This window comes from Microcaecilia unicolor, unplaced genomic scaffold (assembly GCF_901765095.1).
Source record: "Microcaecilia unicolor unplaced genomic scaffold, aMicUni1.1, whole genome shotgun sequence".
In the NCBI taxonomy this organism is placed as follows: domain Eukaryota; kingdom Metazoa; phylum Chordata; class Amphibia; order Gymnophiona; family Siphonopidae; genus Microcaecilia; species Microcaecilia unicolor.
Window position 1 is genome coordinate 36417 of NW_021963808.1, and position 15137 is coordinate 51553.

At 48.3% G+C, this 15137-nt stretch overlaps 1 pseudogene; it reads right to left on the bottom strand.

Annotated features, from left to right (window-relative positions):
* The window catches only part of LOC115459656, a 65545-nt pseudogene that overhangs the window by 13010 nt on the left and 37398 nt on the right, over positions 1-15137 (bottom strand).

A 15137-nucleotide genomic window follows, 5' to 3' on the forward strand; every position in this document is an offset into this window, starting at 1 on the left:
CAGCTCCAAAAAAGAACTCAACTTCCAAAAACACAGATATCTGAAGGGAGGGATCTGGGCCAGTCCGGAGGGACTAAAGGAAAGCAAATTAGCAGGTAAGACCTAATTTACCCTTCCTTAGCGTCCCTCCGGCCCGGCCCAGAATGTGACTGATGGGAAGTAACGAAGCAGTGAAAATATGGGAGGGGCCCTAACAGCCTCCCCCCCCCCCCCCCCGACAAAACTCGTGCTCCAAAAGCAACCTGACTACGACTGAGAATGTCTAAACAGTAGTGCTTAGAAAAAGAATGCAAGGACGACCAAGCCGCCACCCTGCAAATGTCTTCCGGAGGCACCAGACAACGCTATGCCCAAGAGGCTGCCTGACCTCTTTCAGAGTGAGCCTTAACATGCTCTGGAACAGGTTTCCCCGATAGAAGAAAAGCTGAAGCAATCATCTCTTTGAGCCATTGAGAAATAGTAGGCTTAGAGGCCATGAACCCCTTACGCGCACCGCCAATCAAAACAGACGATCAGAACACCGGAAGTCATTTGTAGACTTAATATAGTGTTTCAACACCCGTTTGACATTATTATTATTATTTGTAGCATTTGTATCCCACATTTTCCCACCAATTTGCAGGTTCAATGTGACTTACATTTGCCGTAATGGCGGTTGCCATTTCCGGGTAACAGAATTACAAATGGTGTTGCGTTAAGGTGCATACATACATGGTAACATAGATGGAACATAACATACATGGAACAGTTCATAGTATATATATATACCATGTGCACACATACATGATAAAGAAGAATACATTATGGTATTGCATGAAGGTTCCTGAGTGATAATTGGATTATAACATACATTAGGTCATTGACTATGGAGAGACCATATTCGACAAAGATTGAAGTGATAGTGCTTGTTACTAATGGCAAACACTTCAAATGCCGCTGCTCTTCGGAGCCAGAAAAAGAACCTAACACAGGCAATACCACCGGCTGAGAAACATGAAATCCTGCAACTCTGAAACTCGTCTAGCCGAAGCAATGGCCACCAGAAATACTGTCTTCAGAGTCAAGACCTTCAGCAAACAGGACGACAAAGGCTCGAAAGAAGGCTTAGTAAGAACCTTAAGCACCAAATTCAAATCCCAACGAGGAAAAGAACATTGTGAGGGGGGACAAAGAAGATTTAACTCCCCTGAAACAACGCACCACATCCGGATGATTAGCTAGAGACCTGCCTTGGATACAACCACGAAAACAAGACAAAGCCGCAATTCTGCACCTTAAGAGAAACCAAAGCAAGACCTTTGTCAAAGCCCCGCTGCAAAAAACCTAAAATTTGCGAAACCAAAGTACTCAAAGTACACCGGTTCTCAAATATCCTCCAAGTGCGCACATAATTCAAAGAGGTAGACCGACGACGAGAGCGAAGCATAGTAGCAATGACCTGAGCGGAATAACCTTTTTTTTGTTTTCCCTGTTTGCGTCTAATCAGGCCAGCTAACATCCTCCCCTGTTTGTTGCCATGCAGATAAAGTTGGTATTTATAGTACTGTAAGGATTTCATTGCTCGGGTGTGAAGTAAACTGTTTAAAGCTGATTGCAACACCAGAACATGTTCTTTATTCTCTACCGTGGGGTGAGTTCCCCAGTACCTACGAGCCTCTCTGATCTGCTGCTCTAACCGGATAATCGCTTTATCCCTCGTTTTTTTCTTATAACTCGTGTAGGCTATAATTACCACCCTTAAAACTGCCTCAGCTGTTTCCCAAAACAGTACTGGGTCCATCCTGTGTGCTGCGTTATTATTTTGAAAGTCCATCCACTGCTTGGCAATATGTTCCCGGAAGTTATTATCATGCATTAAATATGTGGGGAACCGCCAAGCAAATTGAGGACCCCCCAGGGTCTGCATAGTCCACCACACATAAGCGTGGTCGGATACTCCATAGGAGCCTATGCCCGCCTCCTGGACCATGGAAAAAGATCTCTAGATAACAACCAGTAGTCAATCCTCGCTTCAGATGAGTGAGCCCTTGAGATATGTGTGTAGTCTCGTTCATCAGAGTGTAACAATCTCCACACATCAATTAAATCCAGAGATTCACAAAGCATAAGTATACCTCTTGCTCTCACTCCTTTCTCAGCCCTACGGCCTGTTAATGTATCTAGGCTGGGGTCGTGAACCGTGTTGAAGTCTCCTCCCATAACTACTGGGACACCCTCATGTTTGCCAACTGTACGGACCAGCAACCGAAAGAAGGCCTGATCATAGACATTCGGGGCATAGACATTTGCGAGCAACAGTTCCTGTTGATTCATCTTAATTTTCGCTATTATAAACCTTCCATCTCTCGCCCGCCAGCAGCCCTGTGGTTGAATCTCCAAGGTTTTCCTAAAAAGTATCAGCACTCCAGGGGGAGGAAGTGACGTCATCGGAGAACATGGCCGCTTAAGTGCTGTGCTCCTGACTGCCCATCGCAATAATTAGCGCCCTCGAACGCGAAAGCCTAACGAGCAACCGGAGAAAAACAGCGGCAGAAGCAGTGGAGGGGCGAGATCCCGTTAGGGTCATGCAGAAGTGGGCGGACGCCGTCGATCTTTCACAGTTCGCATTTGCGAGCGACGGGTCCAAAAAAAACATGGCGCCTCAAACGCTTGCAGAGACAGCGGACCAAATGGCAGTGGAGATCCCGTTTTCGGGGGATCTATTTGTAACGCAAGGCCACGGAGACTCGGAGTGTGCCGGGCTACCGGAACTATGTGGCTAGATCCAAGAGATTCGAACCGATTTGAAAGCGATGCGCTCAGAGCTGGCTACTCTTGGAAATGATCTCAGAGGAGAGATAAAGGAGCTGGGCCACAGAGTTGAGGAAGTGGAAAACAGCCTTGATGACCATGCGGAGACTCTGGGCTCTTTGGAGAGACAAATAGCCGACGAGCGGCTAGGGCAACAAACAATCAATGATAAACTGGAGGACCTGGAAAACAGGAGTAGACGCCATAACCTCCAATTTCGTGGAATACCTGAGACCCCGACCTACCAAAATAGTGAAGAGGTGGTACAAAAAATTGTAAGCGCTATACTAGCGGACTCAGCTGACCCGATCCCACCAGAAAACATAAACCTGGAACGGGCCCACCGGGCACTGGGCGCTAATAGACGAAATCTTGCTAAGGACATAATTGCATATTTCCAGGACTTCAAATTAAAAGAGCGAGTACTAGCTGCGGCTCGAAGAACAACGGACTTTCAATGGGACTCGTACCCTATAGAAATTTATCAGGACTTGGCCGCTATCACCCTAAAACGTACAGCAGATCTCAAGCCACTTACTACCAAATTAAGAGACTTGGGGATTCGCTACCGCTGGAGATACCCGTTTGCAATAGCATTCTACAAAGATGGACAACAGTATCAAATAAAATCACTAGCAGAGGCCCATGAGATTCTTCAGGGAGATCAGCAGGCAGATCCGCCGTCCACGCCAGCTGCCTCAAGGCCAGTCCAAGGTCAGCGAACCCACCCGAAATGGCAGAGAGTAGGCCAGAGGCGTCTGCAACGCCAGAAATCAGCGGGGCGCCTCACCTGAGAGATTACCGGACTGCGGGAGGTTGGATTAAGTTTGGCCGGCTGAATGCTAATGGTACACTCGGGGAAGCGAGTGGAATTGGCTGACTGTTTGACTGTGTGGTTGAAAAGTTAATGTGAATTGAATATATTATGCCCGGGCTGCTCAGAGGGCTATTAGATAAGAGTCAATGTTTGGCAGATATTGGAGGTGGAAGAGGGCAAGAGGGTCACTTCCCCCCTTGTAAGTTCCGACCTAATTGTGGGATCGGATGTCAAAGTTATGGGGTAGGGTTGAGGGGAGGGGGGAGGAGGGTAGGGAAGCTGAAATTGGTTGGGGTAATATGATATTGGAGGGAGGAGGATGGGGAAGAGAGGGAAAAGGGACTATCATCTTGGTACACGATAAGGTTCTCAGTGGATTAGATAATACATTACTATATTGCCATGTTTAAATATGTTACTGTAAATGTACGGGGTTTAAATTCCCCGCAAAAGCGTAAGCAGATGTTCAGAGAAATGATGCACCAAAAGGCAGATGTGGTGTTTCTACAAGAGACCCACCTCAAAAGGCAGCATGAACACCTAGTAAAGCATAAACATTATCCCAACATAATCTGTGCATCCAGTATAGAAGATAAGAAAAAAAAAAAAAGGGGTTTTGATTGCGCTCTCGAGTTCTCACCCTTGGATAATACATAAAACAGTTAAAGATAAAGCGGGCAGATATCTACTGCTGATAGTCTCTAAATGTAATGTGTACTATACTCTATTGTGTGTCTATGCACCCAATGAGGGTCAAAGGTGTTCCTGGAAGAACTGGAGCGGGTCCTACGGGATCATGTCAAAGGCAATTTGTTAGTGGGAGGTGACTTTAATTTGACAACTAACCCACAATTAGATAATTCGGGGGGTGCAGAAAGCTATGCCAAAGGGGAACGCATGGCCTTTAGGGCATGGATGGCAAGATGGGGACTCATGGACCTATGGCGAGACACACATGGATTAGAAAAAGACTATACTCATTATGCACCCACACATAACACATATTGATTATTGGTTGGGAGATGTGACCATGAGATCCAAAACAGATAAGGTGGAGATAGAATCATGTACCTGGTCAGACCACTCTATGGTAGTATTAACAATGCTATCAGATACTCAGGAGAAAAGGCGAAAGCCCTGGAGACTAAATGAGGCGTTGTTATTAGATCCACAAAATATACCTATAATAGAAAACTATATCATGGAATATATAAAGTACAATGACACGGGAGAGGTACACCCAGCTCACGTATGGGAGGGCATGAAAGCGGTCCTGAGAGGTCAATTAATAGCTTTACAGTCCCATACCACCAAAAAAAAGATAGAGCAAGAGACTGACCTGCGAAAAAAGATAGAACTTAGTGAGAGAGCACATAAACGGGACCAGACGGATACAAAAATGTTGCAGGAATTACAGCAATATAGGGCCAAGCTTAATGAATTGCAATTATCAGATATAGCACACCAGATGCAACAAGCCCAGCAAGAACATTTCGAATTTGGGAATAGGGCTAGTAGACTTCTGGCCAACAAATTAAAAAAGCAAGCTCAGAGGAATTATATATCGGGTATATATGACGACACTGGTAAACTGTTAACTCAAGTAGAAGAGATACAAACAATATTCTGGGACTATTATGACCATATATATAAATCAGAACAGGAAACTGCCCAGGGAGATATAGAGAAATATCTGCAGGAAGTTAGGCTCCCAAGACTATCTGAGGAAGCACTTGAAACCCTATCAAACCCCATGACATTAGAAGAAATTGAGACAGTGATCAGGAAAATACCTACGAATAAAGCCCCAGGGCCAGATGGCTTTCCCGCACGTTTCTATAAAACGTTTGCTAAATGGTTGGCTCCCTTGTTGCTGAAGGTAATAACATCTTTTGATGAGGCAGGGGAACTACCATACTCCTGGAGACTGGCCGAAGTAGTCTTAATACAGAAACCGGGAAAAGATCCCCTGAGCTGTGGCTCGTATAGGCCCATATCGCTATTAAATATTGATTATAAAATCTTCACTAAAATCCTTGCAAATAGGTTGCAGAAAATGCTACCACATATCATACATGATGATCAGGCGGGCTTTATAGAGGGCAGACAGACGTTTGATAATATCAGATGCCTGCTGCATATCATCCAGCAGGCGTCTGACGAGGCAGACTCGGTAATTTTGTTCTCGGCAGATGCGGAAAAGGCCTTTGACCGAGTGGAATGGTCCTTTTTATTTGCAGTCCTAGAACAGATAGGAATGGGTGGGAGGTTTCTAAAGTGGTTGCAATTGTTATACACAAGCCCTATGGCAATGCTAAAAATAAATGGTTCTCATACGAAATTGCTGAACCTGGGAAGAGGGACGAGACAGGGTTGTGCAGTTTCTCCTCTGCTTTTTGCACTGTCAATTGAACCCTTAGCTAAGAAGATCAGAGAACACGAGAATATACGGGGAGTAATTAGAGGGAAGCGAGAGCATAAGATTATGCTCTTCGCAGATGATGTATTGATGACATTGGCTCACCCTGCACAATCGCTTGGGCAGGTGATGGAGGAATTGCAACAATATGGGGAGATGTCGGGATTTAAAATAAACGTAAATAAATCAGAGATACTTAACCTTACCATGCCCCAGGAAGAGGCCCAGAGGTTGAAGGCACTATATCCGTTTCAATGGGCAACCAAAGCAATCAGGTATCTAGGCATAATGGTCACACCTAGGATTGAGAATATAGTTCAGGAAAATTTCCCAAAGAAACTGAGGGAGTTGTTCAAGGAGCTGGATAGATGGGAAGGCCTAACAATAACATGGCTGGGTAGAATTCAGGCCGTAAAGATGATGCTCTTACCTAAATTGCTGTACTTGTTTTTGGCACTCCCATTGCCGATTCCCCGAGCTTTCTTTCAACAACTAAATAAGAAAATGTTTGCATATATTTGGAGAAAGAGACCACCAAGAGTACGAAGGAGTATGATGTTTCAAACTCCAGCAAAGGGTGGAATGGGAGTCCCTAATTTTTATCTATATTACCAGGCAGCACAACTCAGGATTCTAGCAGGGTGGGATTCAATGAACAACAAGAAGTGGCTACACTGGGAAAGAGCGTGGCTGGGGACCCGACACTTGAGGGACATACTATGGGGCTCGGGAAGAGAGATCTTAGCAGCAGCAGGGAAAGTCCCGATGGGTCTCAAACACTTACTAAATACATGGCTCCAAGTTAGGAGAAAGGTGTTTCCAGATAGAAAGTACTTTCTACAGATGGCTATACGAGGTGCACCGGGCTTCCCCCTTGGAGCGGAAGAGAGAACGTATTTAATATGGGCCAAGAAAGGGCTTGATAGACTGGGACAGCTATGGAGTAATGGAGAAATAAAAACCTTTGAAGACTTGCAGGAAGAGTTTGATCTAGAGGAAAGGGACCTGGTATTTTATGTCTGCTTAAGGAGCTACATTTTGAGACGGGCCAGGGATGAACTAGAACTGACTGAGACAGGGTTGGAGCAAGCAATGAGAGGGGATGGGAAAGGTAGCATAACACGCTTATATAGAGCACTGCTCCTCCTCTCGTCGCCCCAAGGCTTTTATACGAGACAATGGGAGGAAGATCTGCAGGCACAGTACTCGGAGGAATGGTGGGCGGCTGGGTATAGACCAGGGGCGTATCTGCATGGGGCCTCAGGGGCCTGGGCCCCCGCAGATTTCGCCCTGGACCCCCCCTACCGCTGCCAACCCTCCCCCTCCGTTGCTCGCCTACCTTCACTGGCGGGGGACCCCAACCCCCGCCAGCCGAGGTCCGCGTCCTCCTGCCGCTGCCGGCTGCCTTTGGTCCTTTAATTTTTCCATTGAAGCTGGCGCCGACGAAAGTTTCTTTTGAGTCTGACGTCGCTGCACGTTGTACGTGCAGGACGTCAGACTCAGAAATTGTTTCTGAGTCTGACGTCCTGCACGTACAACGTGCAACGTGCAGCGACGTCAGATTCAAAAGAAACTTTTTCGTCGGCGCCAGCTTCAATGGAAAAATGAAAGGACCAAAGGCAGCCAGCAGCGGCAGGAGGAGGCGAGCAACGGAGGGGGAGGGTTGGCAATGGCAGCGGCTGGGGGGAGGGGGATCGGCAATGGCGGCGGCGGGGGGGGGGGCTATAATGTGCCCCCTCACTCTGGCCCTGGCCCCCCCTACCGCCGCAGTTCAGATACGCCCCTGGTATAGACATCTGTTGAAACTGACCGTTGCCCAGCCACTGGCAGAAAACGGATATAAAATTTTGTATAGATGGTATTATACGCCGATGCGATTACATAAAATCTATCCACAGATTACAACAGACTGCTGGAGAGAATGTGGGGGACGAGGGACATTTTGGCACATCTGGTGGGATTGTCCCCGGGTTCAGGGGTTTTGGACCGAGATTCTAGACATGATATATGACATGTTAAAGATAAAATACCCAGCTCAAGCCCAATACTGCCTACTGAATGCACGCCCAGGGAAGACCCCTATACATAGCCATAAGCTGGTTATCCATCTCCTGGGAGCAGCTAAAATAGCGCTAGCTCAAGCCTGGAGACAGAAGGAAGTCCCCAAAATGCAGATAATAAAAGGTAGACTGCACCATCTTTATCAAATGTCAAAGTTGACAGCTATCCGTAAAGGGCAAATACAACAATTCCAAAAAATATGGCATGTGTATGAACAATGGAAAGGAATTTAATGAGGCTATGATGTGTACCGATGATGGGTGGGGGGGAGGGGGGATAAGGGAAGATTAGGGGATCAAAAAGTATCTGATGTAATTGGATGTTTGGAATATTTATGTCATGTTTATGTAATGACTATCACATTCTATTGAAGAGCGTTTATTTTCTGTATTAAGGAAAAAGAAATTGATGTTATTTTACCAAATTGTCTAAACTGTTGGTTAAGTTGTATTGGAGCTAAAGTATTTGGCTGTCATTTGTGATATGCAATTATTCATTAATAAAAAAATTGAAAAAAAAAAAAAGTATCAGCACTCCTGCTTTTCGGTTTTGAGCTGGCACTTCTAGTATCTGGCTCACCCACCATCTTTTAAATTTGGCATGTTCCACTGAGGACAGGTGGGTCTCTTGGAGAAATACTATATCAGCCTTTTGTCTATTCAAGAGCTGTAAAATTTTCTGCCGTTTAATCGTGGACGTAACCCCTCCCACATTCCATGATATAAATCTTAGTGGTCTCATCCCTCTCCCTTTGAGACTTTCTCTCTTATGTATTCCATCTTATCCGTTGTGGGAGGGGTCAGCCCAGCCTCTAACCCCACCCTGTACCTCCTACTAGTAGATCTCATCGCCCTGGGGGGTTGAAGGACCGCCCCCTCCTGTTTTTGCCTGTATCTCAGTGTGTGATCGCACAGAGTCGAAGTCAGCCCTATCTTCTGCCCTCCCCCCCTTCCTACCCGCTGATACCCTCCAACTAATTCCTCACCCCTACCTTCCAACCCATCCCTCCCCTGCCCTCCCCCTCTATTATCCCTTGTATTCTTATACATCCTCTTGCGAGGATTGCCCATCCGCAGCTTGCCTGTGGCGGGCTACTCCTAGTAGATCACCTCAAGAATGAGACTTCTCCCCTCCCTTCCAAACAGCCAATCTATCTCCTTCCTGGCTCAGTTTTCCGTTCTATTAACCTCCTTGATTACCAGTGTTTCTACTCATAAGTATAATAACAGTTCCAACATCTAATATAATAAAACGCACCCTCAACGTTCTGAGGACAACGTTCTGAAGCCATGAAGCCATCTGACGTCACTCCCAGGCTGAAGGGTTCGTGGATTCGTGGTGTGAAGCCTTCAAGCCAGCCAGCCGTCTCTGCCCCACCCTCGCGTCAAACATCATGACGTCGAGGGCGGAAAAAAAAAAACCAAACAAGTCCGGCAGTGAAGCGTCAGGGAAGGAGGCGGCGCTCCCGACGTCTAGCCTTCCCTTCGCTGTGTTCCGCCTTCTTCTGACGTCAAGGATGACGTCAAAAGAAGGCGGAACACAGCGAAGGGAAAGCTAGATGTCGGGAGCGCCGCCTCCTTCCCTGACGCTTCGCTGCCGGAACCGCCACGGAGGTAAATTTAAAAAGAAGAAAAAAAACCAAAAAGGGATGTTGGGGGGAGAGAAGAGGGTGGCCAGTAAAGAAGAACAATGGGAGCGGGAGGGCAGGGGAGAAACGACAGCATGGATGCGAAGGGGGGGGGAAGAGGGCGGCCCAGGCTGGGACATGGGAGAGAGAGGAGCATGGATGCGAGGGGGGGTCATGGAAGGGAGAGAGGGGACTTGCTGGAAAAGGATGAATGGAGGCGGCAGGGGACAGAGGAGCATGGATGGGCATGGATTGGGAGGGCAGGACTCAGGGAGAGAGGGGAATTGCTGGATAGGGATGAATGGAGGGGACAGATGGGCATGGATGGATATGGATTGCAGGGCAGGCCTCAGGGAGAGAGGGGAATTGCTGGATAGGAATGAATGGAGGGGCCAGGTGACAGAGGAGCATGGATGGGCATGGATTGGGAGGGCAGGGCTCAGGGAGAGAGGGGAATTGCTGGAAAGGGATGAATGGAGGGGGCAGGGGACAGAGGAGCATGGATGGGCATGGATTGGGAGGGCAGGGCTCATGGAGAGAGGGGAATTGCTGGATAGGGATGAATGGAGGGGACAGTGTCCTGTTTCTGTTGTTTTTCTGTTGGTGAGCCCTCAGGTTCCCTAAGGCCCCGCAAGGCCCCAGAGGACAGCCGAGCACCCCGAATCTTCACCCGCGGCGACCACCGAGGGTTGAGCCCTCAGCTGCAGGCGGCCAGCAGGACTGCTGGAACCGCGGGGTGACGGCTGACCTGGCGGGTAGTCAGAACGCAGTCTTTAAGGGAGGACTAGCAGAGGCGGCTAGCACTCCGAGAGGGAACAGTCGCTGGAGGATAGCTGGCAAGGACGGCCAGCACGTAGCACCGTCTATGGAAGATGGCTAGCCGGACGGCTAGCAAAAGTCACAGTCTCTGAATGAGGGCTAGCAGGACGGCTAGCAAGAACCCCTGTCTCCGCAGGAGGGCTAGCAGGGCGGCTAGCTGAAGAGGAACACAGTCTCTGGAGTTGGCTAGCAAGGACGGCTAGCTGAAGAAGACACAGTCTCTGGAGTTGGCTAGCAAGGACGGCTAGCAGGAGAAGAACACAGTCTCTGGAGTTGGCAACACCCCGGAATCCACTGTCTCGGCTTCTGACGAACGAAACGGAAGCACTGGACCCCTTCCGTTTCGTGGTTTAAATCCCCCGCCCGTCCTTCCCCTCCCAACAGCTGGAGCCAATCCCCTTGGCCCAGGCAGGCAGAGGAGGCCTGGATTGGCCCACCTGCCCGGCGGGCGGAGTCTCCTGGTCGCTGCGCCAATCCGGCGCGAGTGGGCGGTGCTGCTTCGCCGGATCGCTCCAACGAGGAGGATGACGACGCCGGCGCCGCCATCTTGGCCAGCGTATCTCCTTCTCCGAGGCCGGCGCTTACTCCCGCGGATCGCCGGCCTCGGAGCGGCCCGCGGCAGCGCCGGCCCTGTCGGCGGCTCCTCCTCGCCGCCCCGGATCCCGCGGCCGCCGCAGGTCCCCGCCTCCTACTGCGGGCCGCCAGGTAAGAGCCCGGGACGGGACAGACAGATGGGCATGGATGGATATGGATTGCAGGGCAGGCCTCAGGGAGAGAGGGGAATTGCTGGATAGGGATGAATGGAGGGGACAGGTGACAGAGGAGCATGGATGGGCATGGATTGGGAGGGCAGGGCTCAGGGAGAGAGGGGAACTGCTGGAAAAGGATTAATGGAGGGGGCAGGGGACAGATGGGCATGGATTGGGAGGGCAGGGCTCACACTCTCTCTCTCATATACAATGTCTTTCTGACTCTCACTCTCACACACTCTGTCTCACACTGTATCACATTCACTCTCTATGTGCCACACAGTCACTCACACACTCGCTTGGTCTCATACACTCACTCTCACAGAGAATCTGTGTCTCACACACACTCTCTCTCTCGCCCACACACACACACTCTCTCTCACACTGTGTCTCACATACACACTTGCACACACTCTCATTCTCACACACACACTCTCTCACAAACACACTCACACCCAGACTCACTCTCTCTCTCACACACTAACACTTTCACTCTGACTCTCAAACAGTCACTCACATACACTCTCCCAAACATACACACTCCGAGGAAGACCTTGCTAGCGCCCGTTTCATTTGTGTCAGAAATGGGCCTTTTTTACTAGTGAATTATATTTAATGCTAAAGCAACATCTCCCATTTTCTTTTCAGAATAGACAGCCCTTTAAATAGCATTTCAATCAACTTTCTTTGTTTGTTTTGCCAGTAAATTAGAACAACAATTTTTAACTTTGGGAATAACCACTTACTCTTAAACACTCACCCCTCTCTCCATTGGCCCATAGACAGCTAAGGCTTGTGCTGGCTAAATCCCTGGTTATCCCTATCCTTTGGCTGTGTTTTCTCTGGGCATCTCTTCCTTCTTTCCTTGTCTATCATTGTCACTGCATTTCTATCTTTCCTAAAAAAAAAAAAAACCCTCTTGGCTCTGAAAATAGTGTGATCTGAGCTACTGAGACTTCTAAGCAACTTCAGAAAACTTGAAGTTCTCTATTCAGAACTTCTCTCAGTTGCTCTACATTCACTGAAATGTTAGATCAATATAATTACTTTCTTTTCTCTTCAAAGTAATTTATTTTTAAATATGCAGGGTTTTCTTCCACTCACAAGTCTCTCCCAAAACCCCTTTTCCACATATCAGAAATGAAAGAGTACTTTTACTGTCACATCTGCCATAAACATACAGTGTGACGAATTGGTAAACGAAGAAGCGTTCTCAGCTTATCAATTTGTCAATGCTTGTCAGAGTTATCACCTATTTGCAATATTAAAGCTTCCACCTTGGCACTCAGCTTCAGTCACCGCTCTAAAGCCATAAAAACACCGCGAGGCTTTTAAAACTTATTCATTACTTAATTTAAATCACACTCAGTACACAAGCAACTCACAAAACCCAAATTATCAGTTTTTAAACTGATTTTTTTTCACACAGCTGAGCAGAGACCACTACTACAGGTCCGGTCAGCATCAGATCTGACCTCCCAACTGCCTAACAGTAACATTTGGAACTCTTTATGTCATACACAGCACGAGCCCAGCCCGAGCCCCTGCACTCACATAAAGCCCCCAGTACACAATTACAACATTTTAAAATTAAAATGGACACTTTCTACACATATACAAATAAGCAGCTTTTTAAATTTATACGTGAAACAGTACCTTTTGTGTCCTATAGCCCAAAAATCTTCTTTTTCTTTCTGGCACGAGCCCCCTGCTTAGCTCTGTCCACGAGCCAGCATCAGGCTCATGCCTTCACCTCTGCACCCGGCTCCTCACTATTTCTTGCGCATGCAGCGCTACTTTTAAAATGGCCCCATTATTAAAAAACAAAAACCGCTGGGAAGGTGCACCGGAGCACTTTCCTAGCCTCTCCGGTCTCAGGTAAATTATTTAACCCCTTAGGGGTTATAGTAGGTTTATTCGCACTGACAGATATGCTGAGGAAGATACATCCCAACAGCTTAAGATGGACAGAGAGAGGGGAACAAGAGTTTCAGGATTTAAAGGCCATTTTATGTACAGAGCCTGTCCTAAAAGGGATAGATTTTGAAAAGGCGTTCATATTGCAGACGGATGCCTCTGAAACAGGATTGGGGGCTGTGCTATCTCAAGAACTCCAAGGGGAAGAACACCCCATTCTCTTCTTAAGCCGAAAATTGAATCCAGCAGAGCAGCACTAGGCTGTCATAGAAAAGGAGTGCCTGGCGATAAAATGGGCAGTGGACTCCCTGAAGTACTATTTACAAGGGAGCCTTTTTACCTTGATTACTGACCATGCTCCCTTAAAATGGTTAAAGCAGATGCAGGGGCAGAACGCCCGACTGACCAGATGGTATTTGGCATTACAGGCATTCTCTTTCAATGTACAGCATAGGGCAGGAAAGCTTCACGGTAATGCAGATGCCCTATCAAGAATTGCAGACTCCTCGGCAAAGTCCTCTATAGAGGCCGGGAGTCGCAATATTTTGAGGGAGGGTGTATGTAATAGGACGAGGTCCCTTATGCCTCCCGGGAAGCCTTATGAGCCAGAACTACCTTACCCAGAATCCATCAGAGAGGGGGGGGGGGGGTGGGAATCAAAACCCGGTAGGGATTCCTTCCTCGGGAATGGGGCCCCTCAGTTGCAGTAGGGGAATGTCAGAGATGCCTTTAGCCAGCAGGGGGAGCAAGAGCCCGGAAGACCAATTTCCCTGGGTAAAGAATCAGTATATAATCCCTGCCACCTGTGAGGAAGGGAGGCCTGTCGTCCAAAAGACTTTAGGGAATGGAGGAGGCGGGGAAGGTAGTAGTGAAGGGAGAAGTGACATGGAATGGGAAGAGAGTCTGCCAGCTTCCCCAGCTGCTATACCAGATCAAGAGGAACAAATGGACATGAGCAGTTAAAGGCATGAGGTGAGGCGAGGCAGAAAGGGCGGAGCCTGGAGTTGGCGGTGGTGGAGAAGGGTACTGAGAGGAGGGATTTGTCTTGAGAGCAGAGGTTACGGGTAGGAACGTAAGGGGAGATGAGGGTAGAGAGGTAAGGAGGGGCTGCAGATCGAGTGCATTTGTAGGTTAATAGCGAAATCACACTCAAAGGACACATTAGTGGATTTGATGATTTGGTATAATAAGTTATATATCAGATTCAGTTACCTGTATATCTGCCACATTCCATCCACCAATCTGCATTAAAATAATGATGAACAATGATCAAATCTCAGATAAGAGAAATAAGTACAATGATATAAAAAATATATTAGGGGTGGACAATGATTAAATATTTTAATAGTGATCAATCATGCAATTAAGTGCGCTAAATCTCAGCATTTTGGGCTTTAAAGAATAAAGATTCAAACAGCCTTCACCAAGTTTCTCTTCCCCAATCCCTACATTGACTTGTACAGCAGGGCTCAGACTCAGCGTTGCCTCAAACTCCTTGTCTCGCCCTGCACAGTGATTGGGCTCAGCAGATACTTGAGTCACACAGTGCAGAAATTTGGGGAAGTCTCGCAGTTTCAAGTCTCAAGAGACTTTCCCCAACTTCATGCACCATGCAGCTCAAGTATCTGCAGAGCCTGTCCGCAGTGGCGTAGGAAGGGGGGGCAGTGGGGCGGTCCACCCCGGGTGCCCGCGCTGGGGGGGATGTCTGCTTGCTGGTTCCCTGCTCTTTACTGCCCCGGAACAGGTTACTTCCTGTTCCGGGGCAGAGAAAGCAGGGAAGCAGCAGAGCCGATGCAGCTCCCAATGACGTGCACTGGGGGCGGATCGTCCCTCCCGCTACAAGGTAGGCTTCATTTCGGGGGGGGGGGGGCGCCGTGCGCTCCGGAGGGGGGGCCGTGCCTGCACCCGGGGGGGTGCGCAGCGGCGACCCGCCCCGGG